This window comes from Drosophila ananassae, unplaced genomic scaffold (assembly GCF_017639315.1).
Source record: "Drosophila ananassae strain 14024-0371.13 unplaced genomic scaffold, ASM1763931v2 tig00000154, whole genome shotgun sequence".
Taxonomy (NCBI): domain Eukaryota; kingdom Metazoa; phylum Arthropoda; class Insecta; order Diptera; family Drosophilidae; genus Drosophila; species Drosophila ananassae.
Genome location: NW_025319132.1, coordinates 19,525 through 29,286, shown reverse-complemented (window position 1 = coordinate 29,286; position 9,762 = coordinate 19,525).

The window sequence follows — 9,762 nt, the reverse complement described above, 5'->3', positions numbered from 1 at the left end:
ACTTGCTTATTGCATTACTTTGCATTTAGTCTATACATATATATATTTTTTGGTTTATCTTTCCTTATATGTTTTTTTTTTCATATTAGTAATGCATAATAAAAAAAATTGTGTTTTACAGTTTTCTACCTGGTTTTTCGCATAGCTTTACGGGCTATACTGCTATTGGGCGGAAAGGGTTCCGCTCAATTTTACATAAAATCGTTTAAAGTTATAATGTAACGCAGTACATTAATAATGCAACGCAGTGCATCAAAAAAAAAATTGTTTTTTATTTGTTGTGCGCTCTTTGTAGCGCTGTCGGTTTCCTTCTCCGGGGTCTAGCTTGGCGCGCTAAACGGGGCCGGTGCTGGCTGCACAGGTCAATATACGTCCTCTCCTATCTCTGCTTTATGCAAGTGAACTTGCATGCTGGGGCTTCCAGTGGTCCAGGGCAGTCTTTCGGGCACTCCTCATAGTTCCTTGGCAATTGCTTGGGAGATGGTGGTTTAGTTTTAGTGTTTATCGTTTTTATCTCCTCTGAGTGAGTTGCGGTTGGGGTTTTTTCTTTTTTTTTGAAGACTTTCCTTTAGGAAGTCGAGCTCAGCAGTTAATTTTACTGCTGTAGCCCATGGAGGTGGATTATTTTTATATAATAGCCACTTAATGTGTGCTATTCTTTTATTTATTTTGTTCTTCCTACCTCCACGTCCCATTTCCGCACTCTACTCACTCAGATTTTCCATGCCGTAGCATTCCAAAATATTCCATATTTCCGTGTGTGTCAGATTTCCTTGTAGCTGCCTTTTCCTTTCACTCCATTGGTCAATTCCAGATTTCCTTGTAGCTGCCTTTTCCTTTCACTCCATTGGTCAATGTTTCCTGAATCGTCCTTTAGTGTCCTTCCTCCATGTCACGGTCGCCATGTAAAATCCCAGACTTCCAGATTTAAAGTCGATCGTATTTCGGATAAGTTGGTGGTTTTATTTTATTTAGTTTCTTCTAGAGAGCGACATGTCGTGTCGCTACTCTGGTTCTTTTCGAATGATTTTCCATTACAATTTTTACTTATTCTAAAACTTACGATACAAGACTGCGCTGCTGCAGAGGGCAGCGGCTGAGCGTCAGCAATATATTACTTATATTTAATAGCTAGCATATGAGTGGAGTCATGTATGCATATGTATGTTCGTGTGTGGCAACGGCTGGACAGCATAAGAACGCTGACAAACCGTTTGAGCCCTATGCGCTGAAGTGGCGGATCATGTTACACTGAAGTCAAGTGTTTCCGTATTTATTGCAACAAAGTGTCACAACTTATTAGTTAATATTTACGGTACAGTGATCATTGCCTATAACGATATGCATACACTACACCCGAAATAAAAATGCGGAGCGCATCATCCCGGAACTTTTCGCATAAAATTCTTGCCGCCGATGCTTCGTACGACATAGTTGCCTTATTAGTAAGCAAGGTGAGTTTTTTCTCGACCTCGTCATAGTATTGCAGAAGCGTGAAGCTTCCCTGTCTGAGGGTACCCATTTCCTGCTCGATGACGTGAATCTGTCATTTGTACATTTCACTATATGTGAAATCGAGGCGGTCTATAATCGCATCGAAATTCAATATTGTGCCGAACGAGCATAGCGAGAATATCCCCAAATCTTACTCCTAATTATGACTACCGCCTGATAATGGCGTGAGCTATTAACATAATTCCTAAAAATGTAATATGCGGCTTCCGCCGCTTGCCGCCAAGAGACGTATGTTTCTTGTGCCCCCGTAAATTCGGGCAGGCATTTAACGGCATCTAAAGGCTCATTCCATTGAACATTGTCTTTGATATAAATGGGCTCATAAACCTTGATTTTTGGAGCCTCTACTTGTGTGGGTGCAACTTCCACCGCTGCCACCTGGGCGGCCAACTGCTCTATGGCTTGGCGCAATTCCTGCTCTTTGCCCTGCCAAGCAGCGACAGGGTCAAGGGTATGCGGGGATTGAGCCTCCGCTATAAGATTTTGCCACACAAATGCACAATGCAGGATCGGGTTTCCAGCAGTGGCCGAGTGGGGGTAATAAAAAAATGTATTGCGAGGCAAATACTAAGAATTTAGGGTCTAAGCAAAGAGACACAATGAATTATATAAATAAATTCACAATTTATGAATATCCAAACGGCAGAATTAAACGCCGATATTAAGTGAAAAATAATTTTAAATAAATTCACGACTAATTTGTTCGTTACCGGCGATAACGCACATATAATTTACCATTAAATTGCCAATCAAATAATGAGTTAATTAATTTTTATTTAATACAAAGTTAACACAAAAATATTAAAGTGGAGCTGCAGAAATTATACCGGCAGCGATTTATTTTATTTAGTTTGAAGCTAAGCTAATGCAGATATAGGAAAGCATATAGTTGGAGGTGCTCACATACATGTTTCCCTAATTTGTTACTTTAGGATGTTGGGCGCCAATTAATAAGATGTGGTTAAGTGATGAACCGCCGTCGACCAATTCCACTCCAATTAACAAGATATGGATAGGTGATGATTGGGACAACAGGCCCTTTGATGACTTCTAGCCGGCTGGCCGTAGAATATCAATTAGGAAGATTATGTTGGAGGGATGACTGTCCCTCTTTATCTGCTGGCCTAGAGACTCAGTCAGTTTTGTAATAACAAGTGTTTTACGACGGATCGTCGGAGTTTCAATGTAGGATCGATGGCTCTTTATTTCATAAATGCAAAAACAGAACTGAACTAACAAAAGTGAGACTCATAGCGGCCACTCCAATGGGCAGTGCTTGAGGGCTATGCACGAGCTTCCGGTCAGACGCTGGGTCAGCAATTTGGCCGGAGCGAGCTTTCGGAATTTCTTGGTGTTTATTCAGGTTTCTAGAGAAGTTTAATTCGATCTGTCCGTACTCGTACGCTTTCTCGATTGTCTCTGGTCTTTGGTTCCTAATGGCTGAATTAAGTGGGACCTTTAATCCAACTAAGAATGTATTTAGGCAAAATCTGTCATACTGGTCACGTTTGGCTGTGAGTGAGTGTCCACTAGGGTCTGCTTCCCTGGCCAGGGACATTAATTCGCTTCTTATTTTAGTGGCTGTGTAATATAGCTTTCTCATACTGAGTCCGACCGGAAGGTTATGTAGCTCTCTAACAAGCATTTTTTCCGTTTTTATGCTAGACTATAGTCGCTTGAGGTTTGCTTTGATGTCATCCCAACTGAGGAGTACATCGCAGACACTCAGCGCCTCGTCCGCCCTATCTATCTATCAAGGGTTGTCAGGTGGGCCCTCGTAGGTGGGTAGTTAATGAACAAGGGCTAGTAGTTGTTGTAGATTCAGGCTTGTGCTTGTGGAAGTCGATAAATTGCTAAGGGTGGGACTTAGTGGCCCTGATGCGTTACCGGAATCCATAGCGTTGGTGGGAATATTATTTTGGAATTAAACTAGCTGGACTTTCTCTTTTGTTTCTATCGCTTTCCTTATCTCAGATAGACTGGCCTCGCATACAGAACAGTAATAATATGTAAGTATAGTATAGTAATTATATATATATGTATATTCATTTGTATATGTATTTTTTTTAAATTTATAAGTATAGGATAAATTTTTTGTGTTTATTTACTACACAGCTTTGTTTGCATATTAATGTCGTAATTCAGTGTACTATAATATGTGGTACCATGTGCAGATATGTATCTATGTTTGGGTGCAAGAAAATTTTATGCATGCACGCGTTCTCTACTTATATATATATATATATATGTTTATACATAATCTACGTATCCGATACGCAGTTCCCTCTTTTCCTTGCTTCCCTGTGTTTAGTGTAAGTTGTATGCCATTCGTGACGTGCTACTGTGTTTCCTTTCACCTTTGTTGTTGTTTTTGAACGTTATCGACTACAACTGTAATGTAAATGATTTAATAAATATTTTGTATACCCTTGCAGAGGGTTTTATAATTTTGGTCAAAAGTGTGCAACGCAGTGAAGGAGACAACTCCGACCCTATAAAGTATATATATTCTTGATGAGGATCACCTCCTGAGTCGATATGAGCATGTCCGTCTGTCCGTCTGTCTGTTTCTACGCAAACTAGTCTCTCAGTTTTAAAGCTATCGAGTTGAAACTTTGCACACATCCTTCCTTTGCAGGCAGTATATAAGTCGGAACGGCCGTGATCGGTCGACTATATCCTATAGCTGCCATATAACTGATTGATCGGAAATGCCATAACTTTGGTGTTTTTTAAGTTAGAGGGTTGGGACACATGTTATATTTGACTAAAATATCTTGTGTACAAACTTTCATAAGGATCGGCCGACTACATCCTATAGCTGTCATAGAACGATCGAAATTGGCATAACTTTGGTGTTTTTTAAGTTAGAAAGATGGGATTTTGTACAGATTCTATTTTGGGAAAAACAATCTTTTGTCGAATTTCATAAGGATCGGCCGACTACATCCAATAGCTGCCATATAACTAATTGATCGGAACTCGCTATAACTTCGTTGTTTTTCAAGTTAGAAGGATGGAAGAATCAATAGATTCCTCTTTTGGCAAAATAATTCGATATGCCAAATTTCATAAAGATCGGCCAACTATATACGATCCGCTATGTATCTAATAATATAAAATGCGTGGCGCCACCTAGCGGACTGCGACTCAACTGCAAGGGTATATAAACTTCGGCTCCGCCCGAAGTTAGCTTTCCTTTCTTGTTTTTTTTTTTTTTTTACAGGTTAGTGAACATGTGATAACAATAAACGTTAAGTTGTTCGTGGAATGTTTTGTTGTTTTCTCTTCTTTTTCTTATTATTTTTTTTTTTATATATAACATATGTATAACATTTTCCTTTTAATAATTTTATTGATTTTATTTCTCTAATATGGTTCTATTTCGTGGTGCGTAAAAAGAATTCAACAGTGTACAAGCCAACGCTGTCGCTCCGTCACTTTGGCGCGTCATCAGCTCTTGGCGGCAGTCACTGCACAGCGACTGCTTATTCTTTGACCTATTGTCGGCTGGCCAAATCCAGTTATGTCACGGGCTCCCCATTGCTCAGAATACTCGATTTGGCTGGGTTTTTTCTGGACGCGATAACCACTGCAATGCAGTTGCAGTTTTTTCCATGTCTGACTCTTTAAGTGGTATTTGATGAAATCCACTTTTCAAGTCTAGTGCTGGGACTACCCAAACTAGTGCATTATAGGGTGACCGAGAGGGTCTAATAATGCCATCCTGCAGCATTTCTTGAATTTGTTGTTCTACTTCTTGTCTAAGCGATGCCGGATATGGGTAGTGCTTTCCGTAGACAGGGGTATCGGAGGAAGTTCTAATTTCACCTACAACTCTGGTAGTGTAAGTTAGTTTAGTTTCAGGATCGGCGAAAAGGTTTTTATGGGTGTCGGTAAATTTTTTGATTATTTCTCATTGAGTTTCTGTCATATGTTCGTCTGTTGGTCTAATCTTGTTTACGGCTTGTGCCTCTAATTGATGGATTTTAATTTTCCTATTATTTTCCAACAGCAGAATATCATTTTTAACATCTAGTATTGCCCCTAGTTTTTTCATAGTGTCGTTACCTAGAATTTTGGAAGGTTTTCAGTGTATCTAATAGAAAGAATTTTAGTGGGGTATGTTGGGATGTTTAACTATTGTATGTTGTTTTATTTCATTATTCCCTCCTACTGAATTTACTGTAAAGTTGTTACTATTGAGTTTAGGGCTTGGTACTAGTTTCGCTTGAATGTAATTTTGATTTGAGCCGGTGTCAATTAAGAATTTCAGAGTTTCAGGAGGAACGGATTCCGCTTGCAATGAAGCTTCTTCATCCAGCTCGTTTATTCCATTCTCTTCCGATGACTGAAAATATTCTTGTTTCTTATCTACCTCTGGTTGTATATTGAACATTTGTCGTTTCCCTACAAAATTTTTGTCCTGAGGTCTATTCATATAGTTAACGTGGCGTGAACGAATAGACTGGTCTACGTCCATGGGTGTTGGCTTTGGTTGGGGTCTGGGAGATGGGTTGGGGTTAAAGAAAGCTTGCGCTCCTGGTTGATTTGTCTGAGTTTAATTGAGTGGGTTAGATGTTAGATGGGTTAGACGGTTGTTGTTGTTTGGTGGGATTGCGGGTTTTTTTACTTGGCTTGGGTAATAGTACAGATTTGGTTGAAAATTTGTTTTGGTCATTCGGGGTATCTGCAACATCTCTCCTATCAGCAAAGTGTGCAGTCAGACACTTCGATATTGCCTCGAAGACGAATATTCGGTCTTGTTTCCGGAAAAGTCTTATGTTCGGTAATTTATCTAACTCGCCAATATTGTGGGCTAGTTCCCTTATATAGTGTCCGCACTATGTCCGGTAATTTATCTAACTCGCCAATATTGTGGGCTAGTTCCCTTTTAATTATTTGGTCTGAAAAGTTTGAAAAGTCCTTGTTTGGATTAATGATTTCCTTTACCAACCCAGCTAGGTTCTCTTGAAGTATGTCCCTAATTTTCTCTTCAATGTCTTTTTCCGTCAGTATTTTCGAACTCGTCCTTACAGAGGACAAAGGTCCTCCAAGATTTCCCATCCTATCTACCAAGTCCTGTTCAGTCATTTTAATGAGGTTTTTAATGGATGATCGTTAATGGTCTTATGAGGGTTAGTTGATCGGATGTCAAACGAATTATATTTAATTTTTTTTCAAAAAATTCTAGTATAAATTTCGTAAGGTTTCAATTGGAGCATATGTTGTTAATTTGTGTGATTGATTGGGATTTCCTTAAACTTAATTTTTATATCCTTTTTAATATTATACTTTTAAATTTTATTTTATTTTTTAATTTCTTGATGAGGTTTTCCTCTTATTTTCGATTTGAACTGTTCATTTTTGGTTCGTGCTTATTTTATTCAAAGTTTTTTATGGATTTTTCTGGTTTCAAATATTTCTTTACTAGCTTACATTAAAATCATTTCGGCGTGCTATCGTGACGATAGGTTCGGCTGATTCCTTTTTGTCCCACGCAGTAACGACTCCTCCTGTGTGTGGGTCTACTACGAAGACTCCTCGTTTCTTAATTAAATGAAGATATAGCCGAACGTCGGGATTTTTTTACCGATCTGAACGAGATTCGGAACTTGTATCCTTTCGCGGTTTTTCACCAGGTCCCTGCTCGGGCGCCCGTTAAAAAGATTTTTTTAATATTTAAAAAAAAAAGAAATTAAACTTTTTTACGTTTTTTATTCGAGTGTCGGATTGGAACTGACAATTATGATTCTTATAATTAATAATTACACCTATGCGTTGCTCCATAGCTGCCGCGATCTCGGTCGTGGTTGCTGCTGCTGCTGGCGTCCCTCGATGTCATTGGTACCTGATGTTGTTGCTGTAGCTTAAGTCCATGTCTTCATTGCTAATTGATCAATGCAAGTGCATTGTGTTGTTGGTGGATGCACTTGCCATTAAGTGAGCTTTTAGTGAGCTTTGACAAATATTTGGGTGTTTTCTTTCTTTTGGCTTTCCCACAATCGCAAGCATAATCAATGCTTACTCAGCGCACGTGTCTTTCCACGGCCCACGGCATCATATTGCATCCGGTGCACGGTGAACTCAATGCGGTTATGTAAGCTCTTTTGCAGTTGCTATTAAGAACTTATGTGCTTGGACTTAGCGTTTTATTAATATTACCTAGTATATGACATTTTAGGTGTTAGCTTATATATAATATACTGTATATTACGTAATATGTATGTATATTACAAAGTAAAAGAAAACCTATAGTTTGTATCCGATACGCAGTTCCCTCTTTTCCTTGCTTCCCTGTGTTTAGTGTAAGTTGTATGCCATTCGTATAGTGTTACTGTGTTTCCTTCCACCTTTGTTGTTGATTTATCGACTTTAACTGTAATGTATGTGATTTAGTAAATATATTTTTTTTTAGAGGTTAGTGAACATGTGACAACAATAAACGTTAAGTTGTTCGTGGAATGTTTTGTTGTTTTCTATTGGTTCTATTTCGTAGTGCGTGGTATGTAAAAAGAATTCAACAGAATGTTTGCTTGATATTTGCCAAAGGGAACAGTATGATATTTGTGCACGTTTAATTTATTCTTCCATTTTTGTGTTTTTTTTTTGTTTTAGTATTCTTGTTTTTATGTATTTCCTAATAATATATAAGTAATACCGGTTTGTGTAAATTGGTAAATGAAAACGATCCCTGTGCCTTAACAGCGATTGTTGTACACATATACGGTCGTTAATCACACAACTTACTCAACTTGTAAATTTACACAACTTGTAAACCACAGTGTGCGGATTGTCCCTTTGGCGATTGTCCCGTCGGCGATTGATGTACACATTGGCAAATCGGTGATATTTGAGGGAACGTTGTTATTTTTTTTTGGTTCTTACGCAGAGAGTTCTGGTCACAACGAAGTCTAATATCGGGTATACGTAATAATTCGATATGTATTCAATAATAAAACTTAGGCCTAGCTTATCTATATACCAGAAACCTCTACATTAAGAAACATTTTGTAAGCTCTAGATTTCCTGTTCTTAAGACGAAAAAGGTGTTTATTAAACCAAGGAGGTTTCGTTGATGAAGACGATGAAACTACAGGAACAAATTTGTCCAATGCGTTGTGGATTACATCATAAAGAGAATCAGAGTTAAAAGATGAACGAAATTCCCAGTCAATTCCAGCTAAATGATTGCGAAGAGCATTGTAATACGTTTTTCGAAAAACATTTAGTACGATGCTGAGCCTTATAGTTAGCATGAATTTTAGCGACATCAATTAACACAGAAACCAATAGTGTAGGATAGTGCGATAGTGGTGAAGACCGATTTACAGTCATAGAGGGTATCCGTATAGAGAAAATAAGGTCAGAGATCTGCTAAGTGTGTTAAGGATGGGGTTAATTTGGAAAAAAGCAATTTTAATTAATTTATAAATATAGTCATTGTGACAACTGGCATGCAAGGAATTGTCATCTTCAGACGGGATCCAGGAGATTTTGGGAAGGTTGAAATCACCCATAATTAGGACAAAATCAGAGTCATTGACTAATGATAAAACGAACTTAATAGCCTCAAGGTGGTGAAAATATACAGTTTTTTTTTTATAGCGATGAACTCGATTCCAAACTGATTCGGGAAAGAGATTAGTTCAGCTGAGTATTTATTATTAACAGCAATGGGGGCACTAAAGATGGCCTATCCATTCGAAACACATTGTACTTTGGAACTAAAATTTTATAATCACAGGCAGAGGAATTAAGCCAGATTTCAGTAAGTGCAATAACATCGAAGCACTCTTAGTAAAAAAATTGGCTCAATTTACCCAGAATACTTCGACCGTTTTGGTAGCAGCAAGAAAATATATTATTACTCAGTTTTTTGGAGCTGAATCGGCATAGTTGGGATTAAGAGGGTCTTAAGAGGGCTAAAAATTCATGAACAATACTGTGCTCAGGCCAGGCTGACGGATCAAGTGCTTTTTCAAAGTGGAATTCAGAAATTAAAATTTTGAAAGAAGATATGCTACGATAATTCTACCTTAAGGTGGTTTAAGAGGAGACTCCTGGCATTATTCACAGTGGCATCGGACATGCATCTCAGACTCAATCTCTGTACATGCAATACAAGACCATGTCAGACCAATTTTCTTTGTGATAAGATCGCTTATCCGTCCATTGTGCCCACCACCAGCACATTCAATATGTGAGCAGTTATTGCCAAGCCAACAGGACAGATACGAGTCGACA